The sequence below is a fragment of the Ctenopharyngodon idella genome, chromosome 16, assembly GCF_019924925.1.
Source record: "Ctenopharyngodon idella isolate HZGC_01 chromosome 16, HZGC01, whole genome shotgun sequence".
In the NCBI taxonomy this organism is placed as follows: Eukaryota; Metazoa; Chordata; class Actinopteri; order Cypriniformes; family Xenocyprididae; genus Ctenopharyngodon; species Ctenopharyngodon idella.
This window is the reverse complement of record NC_067235.1, coordinates 9,737,003-9,760,709: the sequence shown is the minus strand read 5'-3', so window position 1 is coordinate 9,760,709 and position 23,707 is coordinate 9,737,003. Positions and strand designations below refer to the sequence as shown.

At 35.2% G+C, this 23,707-nt stretch overlaps 1 long non-coding RNA gene across 1 annotated transcript; it reads right to left on the bottom strand.

Moving 5' to 3' along the window:
* Nucleotides 1–58: 58 nt before the first annotated feature.
* On the bottom strand, nt 59–22,904 carry LOC127497880 (uncharacterized). The gene is made up of 3 exons (XR_007925685.1): nt 22,711–22,904; nt 8,503–8,558; nt 59–2,304 (listed from the first exon to the last, which is right to left on the bottom strand). It is a non-coding gene; the product is annotated as an uncharacterized LOC127497880 (long non-coding RNA).
* Between the last annotated feature and the right edge of the window lie 803 nt (nt 22,905–23,707).

Sequence of the window (23,707 nt, the reverse complement as noted above, 5' to 3'; positions counted from 1 at the left end):
GAAAGTATCTTTCAAGTTGTAAAACATTTTTAACAATATTTGTGACAAATTTATTTTTGAAAATAAGTTTTGGTCATTTTAATTCTATTTAAAATGAATTTTTTTTCCCATTATTTTCCATTTTTTTCAGTTGTTAATGCGAATAAGAACCACTGAACCCTAAGTCCTTCTCACAGAGACAGATATAGATCTAGTAATGGATCTTGATATTGGAGAGTGACTATAACTCAGCAGAGGTATTCTGCAGTGATGTTCGTGCAGCAGTGCTCTTGACGTACAGCGCTCGGGCTATTTCCTGCTGAAGCACCAGCTGTTCTTCTGACAGTCTGTCTGGTACATCAGAACCAACTCATTTATCTCACACATCCCACACACGGCACACCGACGAAACCAAAGTCAATGTCTCATCATCATCTTGTTGTCTCTATGTTATAATACTGTATAGTATACAATATGTAAAAATGTGCAAGTGTAGTTAAAACATTCTTTACAGTGTAACAGATACATAGATATATAGATCTGGAGAGAACACATGTAATTTGTTACAGGTGTAAAATGCCATTCCAATATACTTACTTTAAGTGGTCAGTGGTCTACATAAGAACACATAAAAAAGAATATGTGAAAGAATCTGCAAAATATTGAACAAATATATATATTAGCAGGGGCTTGTACAAAAAAATTACATTAGTAGTATGTGGTGCAGTGATGGTGTGAGATGGTAACACCCCATAGTGTTTGATGTATTCATCAATTCATGTACCATGATATTTGAATGGTAGTTACGTCTAAGAATATCATGGTACTGCCACGGTTCATGTCCAAAAATCCATGAAAGTATCATGGTGTGAAACTTCATGATCAGTTTGGCTCATGAATATTGATTACATGACATCAGATCACACATTAGTACCTGATTTGCCACCACTGAAACATTTTCCAGGTTTTATAAGTGTTGACGGTGACCATAGAAATCAAAGTGTAGTGCTGTAAATAAATTCATACTGCTCAACGATCACACACACACACACACACACACACACACACACACACACACACACACACACACACACACACACACAAGCAGTTTATTCAGTGTACGGAGGCGTCCATTGCCATTTTTCACACAAAACAGCCTCCCTGTATGTTCAGCCTATGGCAGATGGGAAATGGTTCAGAAAAACTGGTTCAGAAAACGATCATTATTGTTGTAAGTTATGATTGTTACACCCCTTTCTATTAGTTATTAGACTATATTGAATACACTAATGAGTGCTAGTTACAAATAATATTGTTATTTACTTTAACACTGTAAAATGTCACCAAAATATTTAAAAAAATAAAAATAAAAATAACTGTAAAAAACGCTACTGTAAAAATGTACTCTATATGTTGAAAAACTGTAATAGATCTAATGGGACATTTCATGTAATTATATAGAAAAATCATGTTAAATTTATAGTCTTTGTAAGTAAAGAAGAATAAGTCATCTTATAATTTACAGAGAAATGTAAATTGATATTCCCAGAATCCTTGGTGTGACAGCTCACATTTGATGTTTGATATTACATCTTCTGTTGTTAAATTAATGTTTATTGCATTATTTTAGTGTCATTTGTGTTATCATGATGGTGTTTTGTATTTGGTTTTCTCTTTTCCACCTATGTTTTTACAGTGGTTTTCAATATATTATAAAGTATTTATATTTTAATATTTTATATAAAAAAATTATTTTAATGATTTGGTATATTAGAATTATTAAAGTTAATAAAATACATTTTTTTTTTTTTTTACTGTAAATTTAAATTCAATCTGTAAAGCCACATTTTTAAGGTACATTTCTACATTTATTAAACCATAAATTTCATGTATTTTTTTTTTTTTTTTCTTTTCTTTAGTTTACAGCATCTTTTGTTGCTTAACTACACCCAATTAGAGCATTATGAATTTTTGCTAGGCAAACAAATCCTCAGACAGGAAACATGGACAGTTTGTCATGCTTGATCTGCTTGCTAAACACTGGCCCAAACATTAATGGCTCCTGGCCGTAATTAAAGCTCTTAAGGAAATTACCCTGAGCTGAGTTTTGTGGAGGCTGCTGCGGAGGAGGATTCCGTGGCACAATCCCAGGCAGCCTTGCCTCCTCAGACGCGGCCGATTTTGCATCAAAGTTCTGACAGACCGACCCATTCCTTCTGAGCTCTCCTGACAGCTAGGCTTAGTCAGCAGAGCGCTGGCCCGCCCAGCTCGCATTCTGGGACTTTACTTAGCATTTCAACATATCTCGAAGTCCCAGCAGGAAACCTAACAGAAGGATCAATCAAACAATTACAGCAACACAGAATCAGACACAGGCTGGACGTGTCTGACTAGCTGATGCTCTGCCAAAATACAACTGTAATAAGAAGATGCAATACAATACATTTAAAGAGTCAAATATTATTCCCTATATACACACAAAAATAACAGGAATATAACATTCAGTCAGTAAAAAAAAAGTAATAATATAATATAATATAATATAAAATAATATAATCAACACAAAAATCTGGAACAAAAACTGTGGAGCCAAAACTATATTATGTGCCGACTTAATGTAGATAACTAAGTAAACTTTGTGTGTGTGTGTGTGTGTGTGTGTGTGTGTGTGTGTGTGTGTGTGTGTGTGTGTGTGATTTTGATGGTCATTTTAAAGGCATCAGACAAAATGGCAATGCGGTTTATACTCTTATCACATTCACTGCAGCTGCCAAAGGCAAACTGCAAGAAAATACGAAATGGAAAAAGATCAGTCCATCTCCCCTATATACTTTTTGGGGTAAAAAAAAAAAATGTTGACAGACATTTTAGGGACCCAAGGATGCCATTTTGAAAAACTCAGTATGATTCATAAACATGAATGTAATTTACTCCTAAATATAATTTCATTTCCAACATCTAATAATAATTCCTGAGCTTCAAACATGCTAAGACATGTTACCAGTTCACTGTAAATATGACCTGTTAATTGGTAAATGCATTCAGGCTGAATTGCCTGTAAGCAGTGACCGTTTCGGTTTCTTAGTTAAGTGTAAATCAAACTGTCTGTGACTATCAATCCAATCAACCAAAGGGAAATGCATTCGAATGTTAATGATAAGAGAGAAATTACTCGTGAAAATTATCTAATACCTACAGTCAGCAAATCCATTTCTTGAATCTGTTAAGCCGGAAGGCAGTTTGCTCATTACTAGTGAAATCTTGTGACGAGCTACTGGTCTGAATCTTGCTGCATACATTAAACAACTCCTCTGCAAGTGGGCAAACCACACAATCTGTCTTGTCTGATGGCCTTGTGATCTCCAGACTGTCAGTAAACGCATGGCATAGCAGTGATAGTTCCAGAAAAAGTGTGCTTTATAAAACAATGCTGCCTCTAAAGAGACAAATCTCCTTTTTACTTTTTGTTTGCAAGGTAACATACAGATTATAAATATTCTATTAAAGATTCTAAAGACTAAATCTAATAATTACAATCATTAAAAAACAGAATGCAGGAAGATACATTTAAGCCAATCTGATTCCACGCTGCATGGCTGTTTCTCCATTTCTGTGTTCCCTGCTGTAGTCAGACAGTTAGAAACAGCCTCTAGACACAAAATGGCTGTCTTCATCACCCATTACAAGCTGCTGTTCGGCGTAAAACGGTTAGCAATGCTAAATGTTACGTATGCTTTCTGCTTTGTCTAATTTCACTAATGGAAATACTGTCTAGTCATGTTGCTATCCTCAACCTATTATGAGAATTTAAATTCTCTTCAATGCATGCTCAAATGAATGAAGATAAATTCTTAAATAGACTTGTAACTGTAGGCTGGGGCTTATCTGGACCTGTCTGTATCCAGACAGGTCTGAGAGTATTTGTGCTGGGCAGGCGTGGCACTGCAGTCAGAAAGAGAAAGAGAGACCGAGAGAGAGGGGGGAGAGAGAGAGAGAGAGAGAGAGAGAGAGAGAGATAGAGATGTTTGTTTGTGTGAATGTGTGTGAGAGAGCAAGATAAAAACAAAAAGAGAGTTTCCCTTTACATTGGACCTCTCATGCAGCACAACAAAGTCATAGGAGTATGACAGCAATGTCGCAGCACTTTTCTGACTTCTGTTTTTATTTTTTTTCTGCATTAAGGAAAGGAAAGGAAAGGCAGTACAAAATTAAGGGAATTTGTGTTTCAAGCAAAAAAGGTGAAGACAGTAAAAAGAACGATAGATCAAAAAACAAAACAACAAAAAAGAAAAGAGAGTAAAGGGAACGACAGATGAAAATACAAAACAAAATAAAAGAGAGTAAAAGGAATGACAGTTCAAAAAACAAAACAAAACACAAAAAAAATAAAGAGAGTAAAGTGAACAACAGATAAAAAAAAGAAAAAAAAAGAAAAGAGAGTAAAGGGATCAACAGATCAAAAAACAAAACAATTAAAGAGAGTAAAAGGAATGACAGACCTAAAAAACAAAACAAAAGACAGTAAAAGGAATGACAGATCAAAAAACAAAACAAAACAAAAGATGGTAAAAGGAATGACAGATAAAAAAAACAAAACAAAACAAAAGAGAGTAAAAGGAACAACAGATCAAAAAACAAAACAAAACAAAGAGTGTAAAAGGAACGACAGATCAAAAAACAAAAGAGGGTAAAAGGAATGACAGATCAAAAACAAAACAAAACAAAATGAAAGAGAGTAAAAGGAACGACAGATCACAAATAAAACAAAACAAAAGTGTAAAAGAAATGACAGATCAAAAACAAAACAAAACGAAAAGAGTAAAAGGAACGACAGATCAAAAGACAAAACAAAACAAAACGAAAGAGAGTAAAAGGAACGACACATCAAAAAACAAAACAAAACAAATAGAAAGAGAGTAAAAGAAATGACAGATTAAAAAACAAAACAAATAGAAAGAGAGTAAAAGGAACGACAGATCAAAAATAAAACAAAACAAAACGAAAGAGAGTAAACGGAATGACACATATATATATATATATATATATATATATATATATATATATATAAACAGAAAAGAATTTGTGTTGCAATTTGACAGAAAGAAAAGTACTCTGTCTGTTGGATGACATGGCATAAATCTGAAAAGAGAGAGTTACTCTTCGTCAGTTACACTGCACTTCTGAACACAAAACCTTACAAAAAAATCCAGCCATGACTCCAGAAAAACAGTCCACAACTGTTTGTCCACTGAATCCAAATGGGAAGATCACTGGTTACATTAAACAAGTGTGATCACATTTAATTCATTTGAGCTATATATGTGTTAAATGAAGTAGCAAAGATAATGCTTTTTTTAAATGCTGGGACTCCCTGCTATAAAAAATATACGGTGTAATATAATTTACTCCCAGCATTAAAAATATATTAGGTAAATAATCTTCTACCTTATGTCCTGCTAAACTGAGCAGACGGACGGTAAGGACATTCACTGGAAATGCTTGAGAAAGTCCATTAAAGTTGTCTTCTGCTAATTAGTCCCGCTATAGGCCTCCCTGTAGAATCCACAAAATGCAAGTCATTCTGCAGCCATTCCCTTCCCCTCCTCCCCCCATCACGATCTTGCCTAATCATCATCGCTATTAAAAAATCCATAATGACAAGAATCTGTTGAGCTGCATGGTACATGATAAAATCAGTCATCTTGTAGGACTGAGATTTTGATTGACAGCAGACTGCAGACCCATTACTGTGGGCGGATCAGAGGCAGGAGAGAAAAGCTGCTCTAACATGATGTACAAGGCACACAACATTAACTGCATTATGTAACGATTAGCAGTTATGGCTAATGATGGCCAATAGGTTGCTAAATGATTCAAAAATTATGTTTCAATTTAGTGCCATTAAAACTGTGGTCCAACAAAGCATTTTCTCAGAGCCGTTTGGTGTAAAAATGAACACTGGATGAAGGTGTATTTTGTGTTTTTGAAAGAACAATGACTTGAAAATGAAGTGCTTTAACTGAAACAGAAATCATCAAGAACAAAAACATCATGCAAGTAAAATACTATATCAACAAATTACGTTTTTCTGCTTTTAACAGCTTTAAAATTATAGTTGAAAAAACCTTAGAATTATATTTGGTAACGCTGTATTTTACAGTGTCCTTGTTACACATGTTACATGTAGTTACTATAGTAATAACTACATTGTAAGAAAGAATTGTTGGTTTAACTAAAAAAAGTTACCTGGTTGCCTTAAAATTTTGAGTTCACTGAAATTAAAAATTTGAGTTAATACAATGAAGGCAATTGATTTAATCAACAGAAACTCAAGATATTATGTTATCTGAACCACATTATCTAAGTTGATTTGACAAAAGAAAAAATGTTGATAAGAATACATTTTTTAGTGTATAAATGTTGCATAATTACATGCAACTAACCTAAACCAAACCCTAATCCTAACCATAACCCATAGTTAATTAATATTACTCAGTACTTAAATGTATAAATACGTCTTAAAAGAAAGTGTAACCATATATTTTTAATATATGTTTTAATAAGTTCTGCAAATCATTATTTCATATGTTTTGTAATTAAATTATTAACTACTAAGTTCTACTGTAGATTAAGATCAAATTGAATTAAGAATTTGGAATGAACTGTGATTTTTGCTTCTAAATGATTTATTTGTACATTTTAGAGGTTTAAAAGTTGCATATTGGCAAATTAGAATCTGCTTTTATAAAATTTTATTAACATAATTTTCTCAGCAATGAACTGAGAACTTCCTTTAAGATTTTCATGAGAATTTATTTAATTAACTAACAACACTGAGCTAAATAAACAGCTGTCAAAATGTAAATAAATTGAGTTCATATTTTCGATTTAGTCATGACTTGGCGCACTTAAAAGGAATCTTTTAGTCAATCACAGGAAGCAAGAAGATTTAGCCGAAGCCTAAAAAGACTGTGAATTTATTTGATTGATAATCTGATTACTGGTGAACACAGCGTGAGTAGACAGAGAGCCCGAAGAAATAAAAGAAACTAAAGGAAGCCTGCATGCTGTCGGGGTTATATTTGCTGAAAAGATCTATTGGCATGCCAGCCTGGTGCTTTCACACCATTCAAAGACACACACTCGCTCTCACACACACTGACACAATGGACACGCGGCTACTCTTCTACCTGTCAGTCTAAACAAAGAGAGGAAAGGAAATACAACTGTGCTTCACAACAGACACTGCTGCTGCAGAGCTGGCCCAGCGGAAAGCATGACGAAGCAAATATTGGAGAATTTATTCACCTTGAGTATTAATATAGAACATTTTTCAATTTTGCACACATTTGATTTACTAGCTTTACAATGAATGCATACTTTCACTTGATTTATTTTGTATGTAGCCTAGAGTATAGCTTTACGGTAACATTTTATTTTAGGGTCTTTTAACTAGTTGCTTATTAGCATGCATATTACTAGAATATTGGCTGTTTTTTAGTAATTATTAAGCACATATTAATGCCTTATTCTGCATGACCTTATTCTACATTCTTAATCCTACCCAATACATAAACTTAACAACTAACTTACTAACTATTAATAAGCAGTAAATTAGGCGTTTATTGAGGGAAAAGTCATAATTAATAGTGAATACATGTTCCCTATACTAAAGTGTTACCAGTTTTGCTATAAATTTGTTTTGTCGTGCCCAAAACACTCCAGAGATGAGAAAAACTGTTAAAAAGACAATCAGAAAAGTAGCACTTTAAAAAAAAAGCAAATAATTGTAAAATGATATTATATAAGTATTGATAATAAATATAAATTATACTTTATAACTAATATAATTTAAAACTTATGTTATACTTAGTATATATTATAAGTATAACTTAAATGAGTAACAATTTACAATAAGGTCTCATTTGTTAACATTAGTTAATGTATTAACTAACATGAACAATGAGCAATGCACGTTACATTATTTATTAATCTTTGTTAATGTTAGTTAATAAAAATACTGTCGTTCTTTGTTCATGTTAGCTCATAGTGCATTAACTAATGTTAACAAATACAACTTTTGATTTTAATAATGTATTAGTAAATGTTGAAATTAACATTAAGTAAGATTAATAAATGCTGTAGATGTATTGTTAATTTTTAGTTCATGTTGATTTTAATTTTATTTTAAATAGTTGCTTCATCATTGATAATATGGAGGTATTGTTGCAGATTCACATGTATGAATCTTCACATAAATACAGTAAAAAAAAAATGCATTCTGTCTTAGTGTAGCTTTAAAATGTTGAATAATGTTGAACAATAAGCACAGTATGAGTTTCAGTGTCAGTTGATACTTTTCCAACTGCTGTTCGTAATGATGAAAGCATAAACAACAAGAAAATAGTTTATAATTTACATTACGTCTTTATGAGATTTTTAGTGATGAATATGGGTTGGTTTTATGCAAGAAAATCATTAAAATATGGGAAAAATTAGATATTATTATTGCAATATACTTACACTTTAGAGGATCCACAGTCTTGTGTAACATCATTCGGGAAGCGCCATTCTGACTGCTGGAAAAACACACACACACACGGGACATTATTATTTAAACTTTATTGCGCAGATACAAATATCAAACAGGCACTAAGAAATATTTTCAACCCTTCACTCTCATTGTTGACAATTATACTACAGAATTATGAAACAGCAAACAAATCAAAACTAATGTATGGAAAGGCTGTTATAATCTCTCTCCAATTTATTTAAAAAGACGTGAACTCTAATTAAATATTTAAATGTCAATTTCAGTTTCTAAAGGGAGATTCGGTTGACTGATTTTAAATAGAAGGTTAAATTTGCATGACATGATTTGGAAATGCAGTACAGGAATCCTGAACGCTTGAGGAAAATCTATGAGATTTTCAGTCTAACACACACATTTGAATACACACCTCCACACTCAGTTAAGCTTGTTCAAAAAATAGTGAAAGTTCATTCAGGAATGTTTTTTTTTTTAAAGACGGAAAAAAAAAAATACTATTTGATTGGCATGTTTGGAGCACTTTTTTAACTGTGATGGAGTGAGAGTGACAGAGAGCAGGCAAAGAGCACGATCGAAAGGGGGAGTAGGAGGACATCAACACAAACAAACAGAAAGGTAAGACAGTAGAAGAAGACAACAGTGTATTTCTGGCTTTGTCCATGAGGGGGAGGGTCAACCGCAGCTAGACTCATTTTTCAAAGTTAACAGTGTCATTAATCACCTGGCTCACACTCGGGCTCGATATCAGATTTAAGCCATATGATTACACTCATTGATTGAGCGGAGGTTTTCTCCAGCTGCCTGCTTGGTGCTGTTCCGGCCCGATTGTTTATTAATTGACTAAACGATTCAAGGACAAAAGCTGACAAACTGGACCATGAATAATTCTCCCTTCACTTGCACTGCTAGAATCACATGAATGTATTAGTCAGGCTATAATTTTCATGAAGAGAAGATTCACTCTAATGGACTTATGATTTGTGATCGTGTGACATCGGATGCAGCAATGACTCATCTTATCATCACTGAATATGAAATATTGTTCTGTGTTTCCAAAGAAATCCCCTAAAATGTTCCTTCAAAGACAGCATCACTTATGTTTGTTAAATAATCTATATAGACGATGCAAAAAGTGAAATATTTATAAATTATATTTTTACATTTTTGATTTTATTACTGACTTTGTAATAAATAAATAAAACAAATGGCTATACACACACACACACACACACACACACACACACAAAAATAACATTTGCACATTGGTTTTGTAAATTTACCAGATCATTAGTACATTTAGAACATTTGGTTTTCAGAGGTTTAGATTGTTTTTAGAATGTTTGTTCAAAATCTAAAGATAACACAGATATGACTTTTACATAAGCTTATGTAAGTGAAATATTTATAAATGATATTTATATTTCATTTTATTATTTTATTATACTGATTTTGTCAAATAGATAGACAAACAGACAGATAGATTAATGATTGGTTTATGAATGAATTATTATATTTATTATTATTATTATTATTATTATTATTTATTGATTGTCAGATAGACAGACACAGACTGATTGATTGATCGATTGATGATTGGTTTATGAATGAATGAATGAACGAATGAATGAATATATTTATTATTATTGTTATTATCATTTTTATTATTATTTATTGATTGTCAGATAGACAGACACAGACTGATTGATTGATTGATTGATTGATGTTTGGTTTATAAATGAATGAATGAACGAATGAAAATATTTATTATTATTTATTGATTTTCAGATAGACTGATTGATTGATTGATGATTGGTTTATGAATCAATCAATGATTTATTGTATTTATTATTATTTATTGATTTTCAGATAGATAGATAGACTGATTGATGATTCATTTATGAATGAATGAATGAATGAATGAAATATTTATACATTATATTTATTATTATTATTATAGACAGACAGACAGACAGACAGAAAGACTATGATGAATGAATGAATGAATATTTATTTAGAATATTTATGAATTAATATTTATTTATACATTATATTTATTATTATAGATAGATAAATAAATAGATAGATAGATAGATAGATAGATAGATAGATAGATAGACTGATTAGTTGATTGATTTATGAATTAATGAATGAATGAAATATTTATACATTATATTTATTATTAGTAGTAGTAGTATAGACAGACAGACAGATACGTCTTTATATTATAAGTGTTTTATGAACTACTATTTTTTGTTTTAGTTTTTTAATGGAACATTTAGCTAAAGATGATAGTAATCTATACAACTGATGCAAAAATTACAATAAATTAATCTTGATTTTATTACATATTAATCACTTTTAATGAGATTGTAAATAAAAAAAGCATTATCAAAAAAGCAAAACATTAAGTGTATATATTTAGTTAGTTAATAAGCCATATATTTTTATAAAGCTAAGCATTTGCACATTTGAAAGTGATCTTTGGGCTTATTTCTGGAATGCCTATGAATCAGGTGACGGCTGTAGACACACACAGCATGAAACACACACACAGTAGAGCTCAGCACAGCCAAACAGAGACGCTCTCAGCAGCTAGACTGTCTAGCACAGCTGTTTCTCCTCTATGAGGCACACGCATGTTGATTATTTCACAGAACGCCATTAGTGACTTTAAAGATCGTTTGTGGTGTGGACTACAGGCTGATAGACGGTTAAGTGTACAGTACATTAACCTTCTCTCTTTCAGATAATTGCTGACTTCCTGCATGCTGATTCAATCTGTGAGGCTTTGCTTCTTGCATTACAGGAAATGGTATTCCTTGAGCAGATATTGTTTTTATAGAGTATAATGATTTAAACATGCGTATAATTGTGTTGATTATAAAAGAATGACTGTTAACATAATTTTTTTTAGGACATGAATATGACTGAGGATCCTTTTTTTTTTAAAAAAAGGTAGGCCCTAGAATGAATGAGTGTGAATTAGTCATTGACAGCAAAATGCAAAAGGAAAAAGCATTTTCAGAGATAATTACAATTAATTCCATCACACTGATGATTTTAATTGAGATCTTCAGAGATATTTCTCTAACAGAGTCAAGAAACGCTTACAGCTCAGTGGAAGCTGATAAAAGAATATCTATCCACAACCTTTTAAAATTAGGATGGGAAATTGGAGCAGCCAAAAAGGAGACTTTAATTTTACAGAATTATTGTGACACCCAGGGGCATGGAGCAAATGATTGCTGCCTGTTCTAAATTGTGTAAAAATATAGTTTGCCATACGGACTAGGCCGTCACTGCCTCTACTGGGGCAACCTGTATCATTATCTAGATCAACACATCGCTCCATATAAAGAGTGACTCACAGTGTAATGGTGTTTAGAAGATAATTATTCATGTGAGCAGTTCAGTGCAGCGTGATGAATATAACCAAAGAAAGAGCCGAGGAGAGAAACACTAAGAGAAACAACTGAAGACACACATGACAAGAGTGTTAAAGACAGAACTGACGGAACGGTTGCGATTAACATTTTAAACCTGCTTTTTTTCCCCCTCCCAGAGATCAGACTCTTCCCTCATCTGACTCCCCTTCCACAGCTTTTGACACTCAAGGGATTATTTTTCATTTCATATTTTTCATTTCATTTCATAGGAGTCAAGAGAAGTCTGTTTCTTAGAGAGGGAATTAAAATCTGAATTGTGAGTACATGCATATGAACGTGTATATGTGTGTGTCTGTGCAGGTGAAATGATCAAAGGAAAACAAAATGTCTCTTATTGGAGATTCAGATTTCTAAAGCTGGTGTCCATATGAAAAACACTAAGGTGATAATATTGGACAATATTCCCCATCAATACCAGTGAAATTTCATTAGTGTGTTTCATCAACTATAGGAACATTTATGTCCAACAGGTTGATTTTTTTTTTTTTTTTTTTAGTTATTATTACATCATTGTCAACTTTCTCTGAAATGTGTATGTTGTAGCCACCAGTGTTGAGAGTAATGCATTACAAGTAATGCGAGTTACGTAATCAGATTACTTTTTCCAAGTAACTAGTAAAGTAATGCATTACTTTTAAATTTACAACAAAATATCTGAGTTACTTTTTTAAATAAGTAACACAAGTTACTTTGATTTCCCATTTATTGACCGACAGCTCTCCTGTCTGCATTTTGAGAGAAATCGCAAGTGAATATTACGCAAACCTACACTAATTAAATGTTAAATAACACAAATATACTTTATGTATTTAATCTCACTTTATTAAACAATGTCTTTGCTGCTGACCTTCAATGATCAAATTCAACCATACTAATAAGCAAAAATGACTTTAGATAAACATCACATTTGTTTCATTTTCTGTTTTTATTGTTGAAGAGTGCTGAAGTTTTGGTAACACTTTATTTTACAGTGCCGTAGTTACACGTTACTACATGTACTTACTATAGTAATAACAGTAAATTATGCATAATTACAAGTAACTAACTCTAAACCAAACCCTAACCCTAACTGTAACTCTATAGTAAGTACATGTAGTTAAATAATAGTACTCAGTACTTATTTGAGTAATTACAATGTAACTACGGTACTGTAAAATAAAGTGTAACCGAAGTTTCTTGTCTGAGTTGCGCCCTCTACTGTACAGGAGTGAATTTGCATTTCCTTCGGCCTGAGGCTTATTCCTTTCACTTATGGTGTGAAAGGGCCTTTACATTTGCCAAAAATAGAAACAAACAAGCAAGCCCATCCCAGGTGTAACACATTACTTTCCATAAAAAGTAACTACAATTAGTACAATAAGTTACTTTTTTAGGGAACAATGCAATATTGTAATGTCTTACTTTTAAAAGTAACTTTCCCCAACACTGGTAGCCATATATTTTCAATATTAAAAATACAGATTATTGTTATTATTATTTTGTTTTGTCAAATTTAGTGTTTTGAATATGATTTAATTGTGTGTATTTTGGATACATAAAATGCTAGCTATTAAATTAGCCTTAGTAAGACTATATATATGTACGTATGTATGGTAACGCTTAATTTTGATGGTCTCCTTTAGACATTCTGTTGACTATAAGTGATATTTCACGCACATGTCAACTAACTCTTATTAGAGTTTTAGTAGACTGTCTACTTAATGTCTGCTAATACTTTATTTTGATGCTTATACAGACATTCTACTGACTATAAGTAACTTTGCAAGTACATGTCAACTTATTCTACTAACCCTACCCCTACCCCTAACAATCTACTCTTACATATATACTTAGTTGACATGTATGTGCAATATATATATATATATATATATATATATATTGCACATATGTGTCAAATCATAAGTCATTTCCACAATAGGATGCTATAAAATAACAAAACATAACTTGAGATGTGGTGAAAAAATGTTCATGATGTTCATGACAAAAGCAACTAGGTTCTCTTGTTATGCATGTAAGTCCACTGTTGGACATTGTAAGTGGACAAATTAATTAAACTACTCACAGTGTGAAAAGTGTGTTTCTAAATGTCCACAGAAGCAAAAGTGCCCATATTTGAATAATCATAATAATCATAATAATAATAAAATACACCCTACAAAATCCACTTTTTTCGTAAATTCCGCAGTCAGAATTCATGGAAAGGAAGCATCTGTTATCCTCAAGCAGCAAATGTAAAATTGCTGACAGTTTGTGGCTAAGTTTGGGCCCAGCAGCAGAAAATCCCCCACCGAGGAGGTATGGGTGTGAAATCCATTTAAGACTGCCGCGGGCACAAGCAATGTCATCCTGCAGAAAACAGGCTGTGCAAACTAGTGCTACAAGCCCTTTGTGTGTCACTCTATCACAACTGTGCAGAGTAGAGCAGGATCTAATGTGTTTGATGGCTGAACGGATAAAGTGTGAAGTTTAGTTGTGCGGATATGAATGTGCGATTGTTTTTTATACAGTGAGGAGATAGGTTCAGTGAAGAGCCAGAGAGGGAGTGCAGAACAGAATTACTTCAAAGCTGCGGTTATTCAGGTCTTGCCATCTATTAAAGCACACATATTAAGAGTGCGTGAAGAGCTCTTCTGGATTATAGAGCCACGGCAATTCAGGTTTCACGGCAACCGTTTCCGAAATCTGTTCTGATCCTCACTGCACACATGCTTCACATAAACCCGCAGAAGAACAGTTTAATGGCATATCAATATTGATTTAGGACAAAATGTTCATCTTTGTTACCTGATGTCCATTTTGCTTGCTTGTTTTGCCTCGAGTGCACAATTTCATTATTACCATCACAGTTTGTCTTCTGGCATTCCATGAAAAATGCCAATTATCCTCATGTCATAATCCCAGTGTCGACACACTCATGATGCCGACAGCACACTAATGCCATGTAACTAATCCTCTTATACACTAGCAATGCAATTTCAATGCATAAATATTGACTGTTTTTACAAATTTCTTCTCCATTATTCATAAATGACAAAGCAGAACTCTTTGGGATTTGGATCTGCACATTTGTGGAGTCAAAGAACAGTATTTTGAAGAATTAATAGTCAAGCAAAGATGCGTTTCTTAAAAGCATTGTTAGCCAATATGGTAGCAAGTTCCATTGATCTCTGTTGGTAACAACGGAACTTGCGACCATAGTTGCTTTTGGGAAACACACCCCAGACCAGTAGCCCCAACATCTTAGAAGAAAATGGACATTTTTTCTTATTTCAGAGATATAGAAAGTTACCAGAAAATGGCTCCCAGTATAAAAAAAAAAAAAACTGTTTAATATGCATATAAGTAGGCCAGTCACAGGCTAATTTCGAAAATTAGCAACATTGCTCAACCAACCCAATCTCATGAGAAAATGTAACTATTTTATGTGTTGGCAAATTAGTGGTGAAGTCATATGAATTTGTACGATTTGAGTCATATGAAAATACAATTTTTTCGAAAAAAGATGACCCACACAAAGCATGAAGTTGGTTGTAAACCTCAACCTAAACTTCGGTTAGGCGTAAACAGATCTCACAAAAACCTATAAATAAGACTAAGATACAAATTCATACGAATTCGCCATCAATTCGCCAAAATGTAAAATAGTAGGGCTAGGACAATACATCGAATCTCGATTCGCGATACGAAGAATCTGGAGCGATTCTGATATTTTCAGATGTATCACGATTCTCTCTCGAATCGATTCTGAGCGTAGTTTTTAAACAGCAGATGGCACTATACGTGCTTTAGAAACACTCGTACACTGCCTGCTTCCAGTTCCATTACACACACCACTTAAACCTAAAATAATAATTCATAAAGTTCGAAAAGGTTGAAGCGAATTACAAATCTCCAATCATAAAAGCATTCTGAGCCAAGGTCCAAGTATATTTAGCCACTTACATGACTCAGCCGAACGCACGAGCGCCGTCCAGCAGTCTTCTTCGTGAGCGCTTGAGAGTGTGCTGTTAAAAACTAGCCTAGAGCGTCATCTGCTGTTAAAACTAAGCTCAGAATCGATTAGAGAGAGAAAATATCAGGATCGATCCAGATTCATTGTATCGATCGAGAATCGACGTATTGTCTCAGGCCTATAAAATAGTTATGAATTGACCAATAGTGTGTTTATATCTGACCACTGACAGTTGGTGAGTGTTTAAAAAAACTGTTTGATAACATGAAAACATTCATTCTTTTGGCTATTCCGTTTAGTCACGTTAGTGGCGCAGAAATGATGCATTTCACCTTCAAAAAAGAAAAATACGAAAGGTTTCAATGCTATACTGAATTATCCCAATTAATTCCAACAAAAGATGTCGGATACATTTCACTCATTTTAAGCTTTCACCCTCCCCTGCTCAACTGAAACTGAATATTACATCAATTTCTCAATCCCAATTTCCCCTGACATCTGTTAGGCGTGCAGTCTTGGGCAGAAAAAGGTAGCTCCTACTGAAGATAAAATCTAGTAAATCTTCAGCAGTTATAACAAGGATTTATAGTGTGATTTACGCTCCTGACCCTTTTGTAGCATGCTAAGCTGTAGAAATGAAAGTACAGAGAGTGGATGGGAGGGGGAGGAGGAGAGAGATGAACTGAGGGAAGGGATGGAGTGAGTTCACATGAGGCTGAGTCTACAATTCAAGCCAAATTCTTCCACTCTACTGAACACAGAACCGATGACTCTGTGAACTACAAAGCATTGAGAAATATGGCAAAGAATTTGCCAGTAGTGTACTCATATATTTCATTTAAAGTGGATCACCACTCCCTACTAGTCGATTTTTTAAGGGAGGGTACAACTCTGTTCTTTGTACTTGAGTCAAAAATTAGCCATATATGTACAATGAGATAAAATATACATTTTAAAACAAGCTGAAGAATGCAAATATACCAAATTTACATCAAATTCATCTTTGTTTGACACATGGAAATAGCTTCTATCTATAAATAGTGTTCATCTACTTTTTTAATACATTTTGATTCATTGTGGTTCATTGCATTCTTTCATTCTACATTCTTTTCTTTTGTGAATCAGCATTTTCAGGCAAACATATGTGAGTCAATTGGACCAAAAAGCAAAAGATTTGCTCCTAATAAGGAACAAAAGGAAAGTATATACTATTGTGTTAAGTAACAAGTCCTGTTCTTCAGATAAGAATGGTGCACAATACCTCCTCACAGTTCTGGCACCGGCATCTGAAAGCTGAAAAAAACCTTCTCTGATAAAGGCTCTTACAGTTGGTAGAGCTACGAACAGATAAAACCAAGGTGAAACCTATAAAAATAGCTCAATTAAACCTCAATCAAACTCAGCCTTGTCAAACAGAACTAATATTATCTTTGTCATAATAATTACGAAAATTTCCCACCAATAACTCCCGTGGTGATACCTCACCTTTTGATATGGAAATAGGCGAACACGGATTCGGCACGTTTCCGCTAGGCAGTTGAGAAGGACAATGAGAGGAGGGAGAAACGGAGGAGAGAAAGAGAGAGCGGAAAGGCCAGACAGCCCCTCTGTAAATGAGTGTGATGGAATGTGGGTCTTTGGGAAGCGCTTTACAACTGCCAACATGGTTCGGTCTTGCCACATTATGGTAAATGAATGAATGCGAGATGTCTGCTCTTACAGTCATGTGAACGTTGAGGATATATAGAGATGAAAAATGTATCAACTGTAGTTCACTCACAACAAATTCCCATAATAAATGTCCATCTTATATTTAAGAAATGCATGGTCATGTGGCATGTAGGTGGTGTGAAGACAAAGGCAGTCATTGGAATGGTACGATTTCAAACTGAATTTTGTTTAAGCCTCAATCGTTCATTTCACATTGCTGATAAGCTAAACAAAATTATATGAACAATATAATAACAAACCATGTGCAGCATTAAGTGTAGCACTATACAATAAATCTAACAGGAATCTTCTAGGAAATTAAACTAGGTGTAGCTAAGACAGCAAAAAGAAGAAAGTGCTTACCTTTGTGTATAAGTGCATCAGAACACCGGAGACTCACAAACACACACGTACACATTCACACACGTCCTGACGCGAGCGACCAGACAGACAAGAGAACCCATCATTGTTCTTCACTTTCTCCACCCACACAAAGCCCACGCAGCGAGAGTGTGTGCAGATACGCAGGAGCAACAGAGAACATACACACACATACAGGAACACGCGTGTGTGGTGTGTCTGAGTGTGACAGCGTGAGAGGCTGCACACAAAGAACTCAGAGGAGACTCCAGTGCGGTCACATGACATGTGTGCGTGTGCCCGAGTGCAGTATGTACATGAAAATACACGCTGGTGCATGTGTGTATGTAAATGAAGGGGAAACAAATGAAGGGAAACCCTACACACCACCATCAAAGAGATGTGGATATAGAACACGTCTGTTTTACGAGGCCCTCGGGGAGCGCAGACGCTCAACGCACACACACAATCATCCCTCCCTGTATTATTAATAACTTTTAATGGTTCCATTACATGGAATATTGGCTGTATTGCTTTAGCATGGATGAGTGTCAGAATTCATAAGATCAAGCAAAGAGAGAAGACCCTATTCAGCTTACTCTCCAATGTCCCATCATTCTGTTGAACACTATAGCTATATCAATGTCTATATCGCTAATTTTATTAACTGATATATAGATATGCCAATTAATGTATGAAATTAATTGTAATTAATAGCATATTTGCTGGCAAATATAATAGATAATTGAAACAATAAACATCACAAAAACTAAATTACAAAATTTGCCATTTTTATTGCGTTATGTTACATTTTGTTACAATTAATCACACTAACGTGTTAATTTTTTTTATATTAAAATTGTATTGTGTCCGCAAACAGATATTATGCCAGTATACTATGGAGAAACTGTTTGTAGAAATGGAAGAAAAGAGAGAAAGATGAGGAAAAAACTGAGTGTTTTTTCATTCAGTTCAGTCCCTAATGAGCTAAAGATCTGAATCAGGTGTGTTAAATAAGAAAAACATACAAAATGTGCAATGCTGTGGGTCTCCAGCAGGACCAGGATTAAAAAAACACTGGATAGAGCATATAGCTCAGGAACGGAAATGGGAGGCTAATTCCGGCATAGGAAACCAATCAATGAGAAAAATGAGGTAGTGTATGTGAGAGAGAAAGAGAGAGATCGAGATGGGTGGAGGGGGATGGGAGGCATGTTATCTGTTTAATAGACTAATCAGCGTTGGTACTGTGCATTTGCTCTGCTGAGAAGCTTTTGTCTGATATCGGCATTATTGTGGCACTGAATAGAATGTAGTATTAGCGAGTGCTGTGCTGAGGATTAACCAATAGAATAATGCATGCCAATACATTCCTTCACGTAAAGGCGATTTTCATAATAACGTCATTGACGCTAATAATAATGGCTTGTTTTAAATCAATATTCTGCAGATTTAAATGAGGGTTTTCTATACTTTATTACTTAGACGCATTGAACACTGTCTTGTTTAAAGGGGCAATTGTTGTATTAAAGAGATTTTAAAGGAGCTTGTTGGAGTTTAATTATTTTTATGAGACAAAAATTGGTCATAGAAATGTGTTTATCCAGTGATTAATTATTGAATTAATGTAGTAGCTGAATAATTTTGTATATTAAAATGACTGTGATAACATATTAAATACTATTTAACAGGCAGAATTTTTTAAATTTAAAAAATAAGTGAAAATTAAACCGGTTGATAAATCGGTTCTAATGTGCTTTTGCATTGCAAAATAATTGTGTTGCTTTAATAGAAAGATCACTGAAATGAATGTCTAATTTATGAATTCATGAATATTAATTATGTGTTATTTTTAAAACTGGCCATTGTAACTCTGTACTAAACAAACGAGTGAATGTTCAATATGTAAACGCAATCTAATCACAAAACCTCCACTTAGTCAACACAAAGCAAACGACACACTCATTCGCTTTACGTACAGGTACTGTACACACACACCTTTATTTCCTGACATCTTTTAAAACGCGTCTAACATAATTCGCATTGCACAAACACAAATGGAAAATGCATTAATTAGAAAATGAATTGCTGCCTTTGTTAACGGTTATGGTTTAGAGAACAAAGACGAGGAACCTCCCTGGTGCGCTGGTGATTCTGCCTACACACTTCCTGCTCCTCACCATATAGCGCACATCCATCCTCGGAGGAATTCTCTGTCAATCACAGAGCCTGTGGGCAGCTCTGCCTCTACGGCCATTTTGTGAGCGGATCCTCAAGGAGGGCTTCGTATTATAGAGATAGATTAATGCTATTATTATTTAACGGTCCGAAAAACTCATTCATATATAGATTCTATATATATTACGTTAAAGTAAATGCAGAATACTGAAGACGGCTATTACCGAAAATACTGTCTTTGTCTTAGACTCATCTTTCTATGTCTTTTGCAAATACAAATACAGTTTTCCTAAAGCAGCTATAATGGCCACTGACATTGGAATAAAAGTCAGCCATGCATGCTAAGGTGCTCTATGTCATATATCCCAGATAACAAGTTAACAGTCAGAAATAGTTGGTCTTAAATGCATCTTTTGCTTTGCAGTGCTGCTCGTTTACAAATTACATTAATTGCCTCTTATACAAGAAAAAACCAACAGTGTTACACAACCCCTCGCAGACACACAGCTTAGGTAAATCCTCACGGTTAGTCCAGCATTTGGTTGCGTACGGCACCACACCCAAAGCCACAGTGAGCATATGGAGCGCAACTGAGTCCAAATGGTACACTGAACAAGTGCCTCAATCCAAATAATGCGTATGAGACCTAAATCGTGTTTTGTTTAGGGAGCAATGCAAGTGACTTTTAAACATGGCTTAAAATGAACCTTGACAGATGTCAATGAGTCATCTTCAATTAAGATAATGAGAAACAGGCCTAAATATAATTCACTCTATGGCCATTTTAAAAAGGTTTCAATATGGTGGAATTTTCTAGACGCTCATCAGTCAGTGTTTCTTCAGGGTGTGATGAACATACATACAGAGAAATGCACAAGCACAACCAAATCGCTGTTTGTAGAGCAGCTAGGCGCCACAATAGGGGCCATTTATTCAGGGCATCATGCAAACCCGTGTATGAATTACACGCTGGGCGGAACCTTATTGCTTTATGAGGCTCATTCTACATCATCAAGTTGCCATTATCATATGTCAATTCTATTCACAGGATGGCATCAAATGTGCACCACACACTTACGCATATGTGTCCGTGAATAATGGAAATGTAGACGGCTGACACTGACATCCTTGTGCTAAATACGTAACATTCAACTCAATACAGGGAAATTCAGTTGATTCAGTACATAATTCATGTGCACTTCAAATCATTTATCTGTTGATAAACTAAATGCATGGCGAATGGTTAATACCTTTAATAGTCACTGATGCTCAAAAAATGAACCTAAGACCATGAGCATACATTCAGTCAATTTTCCTTGGCGTATAAAGTGCGTATCTGTGGATGCTGTTTTGTAATACGTGGTAAATGGCCTTTCGCATTATGGTAAGCTGAGAACAGGAAATGTCAGTGTAGACTCCTGTGTGGATGGACGCAGGTGAGAGATGCAGGCTAATGTACCTGGATTCCCTCAGCTCACTAATGAAGCCTCCCACTGACAAACACACACAGAGATACATAGCACACATACATTGCCTTTACCTAAATACACAGACACAGATGTTCTGATAGCACATACACAAAAGTATTTTAGATATATAGATTCCTGTGAATATTACACATTGCACAGTGAATTTGTAGCACAGATAGTATTCTGATAAAGGTTCATTTGTATGCAGGTCAACACGAAGAGTCGACTACCGCCTAGGCAAGGTGCCGCCACGGTGCGACCACACCTGACCTCTGACTAGTTCTCTTAGAGACATTGGCCTCCCAGGTTTCCCCACATTAAAACTACAGCTATTAGAGCACAGAGGCTAAACGTTATCTATGGGGTCTCTAAATTGTCTCTCACTTCTAGCCTTAAATGGCTCTATCTATTCCATAGGGCAGGGCTAACTGGAGCTCTCTGCATCTATTCTTCCTGCACCTTCGCCTAGATGAAAAGGCGACTTATATACTCACAATGACTCCAGCTAGTTCTATACTCTCTGCTTTATCTCACCCAAAGGTGTATGTGTGAGAATGAGTGCATATGAACACATATGTGTCTATGTGTATGTATTTGCATGTGAACCGCTTCCGATTCTTTGTGGTGTGAACAGGGTTTGCGCAGTGATTTCTGGACAGCATTTGCGGTGTTTCATAAAATTGATCGCATAAAGGTGTGCATTTCTCTCGGGCACATGCGTTTTCCGTATTTTCAAAAAATTCCGAAGGCATCTTTGAAAAGTCTCATTGTCCCCCAAAGGGACAGTCCCTCGTCCACATCACGGCTTGACAGAGAAGTCACTGTTCTTAGTGTGACGCTACAGTGGACAGGTTAGCACAAAAATCTGACAGACCGTTATAAAAAGAGAACATGCACTTTTAAAGGGCATCACCGTTGGTGTGCACAAGACAAACACTCCAAATAAAGGAAGTATAGTCTGCAGGGCCTCAGGCATTAGAGCATACACACATAGACAATGTCAGTGAGTGTGTGTAGTACATATATGTCTGTGTGCGTGTGTGCGCGCTTGCCGCCTGCACTTACCCCTCGGATACCCTCGTGATCTTTGCAGACAGTGGTGTTGATTGTGTCCCGTCGCTTCCATGAGCTTCCCAGCTCTGATCTCACACACACTCTCTTTCATACTTCCTTCCTCTTGCTCTTGTTCACTAACTATGTTTCTTTCTCCATCCTTGCTTCCTACCTTCACTCACACACTCACACGCTCCAGGAGAATGAGATCGGTAGCCTCACCCTGGCACAGAGAGTAGAGAGACACATGGGAGGGGTGTTTTGTAATCTGCCAGGTTGTACCACCCACGGGAGAGTGCTGACAAGAGGGGGAACGGGAAGAGGGGAGGGAGAGAGGAAGCTACGAGCACTCTCCATCTATACCATCACCGACACCCTCCGTCTGACTGTGAGTGGTCTCTCCCACCTTCTGATTGGAGCTCCTGCCTTTTCTTCATTAAAATTCAAGCAAAAAAAGAGAGTAGAAACAAGGGGAATGCCTTCACACTGGAGATTGATTCAGCTATTGGTATTTGCCTAAGACATAAGGATTAGGATAAGTCATCGAGACATGCTAGAATGAGCACGCTACCACTGCCACGCTGTGCGTGAGCAGATGAAGCAGCATGTGTATGCTTGCGGTGGGGGTAAAATTGGTGTACATGACAGTAGCGTCACTGCGCGCACTGGAAAGTGAGTGTCTATCATACAAAAAACAGCTTGCCTATATAATATAGTAAGTTATCACTCAAGCAGATCAAAAATAAATCAATGCTAATGGCACTAATTTGAGGGATCATGTGCCTAGGGGTTGACGCCATGATGACGGAGGCTGTGTTTGTCACTACGTGCTTCATTATAGCATTTCATTTACTCACTGACTGGGGTCTGAACAACACAATGACTCCGTGTCATGATTTGCAGGAAATGACATGTCAATGCAGTTACAGTGCGCAGAATGTGTGGCTTCGACTGTGTGTGGCTGCGTTCTTGCATCTGGGTTTGTTGGGTGGGGTTTTCCGCTTTGGCT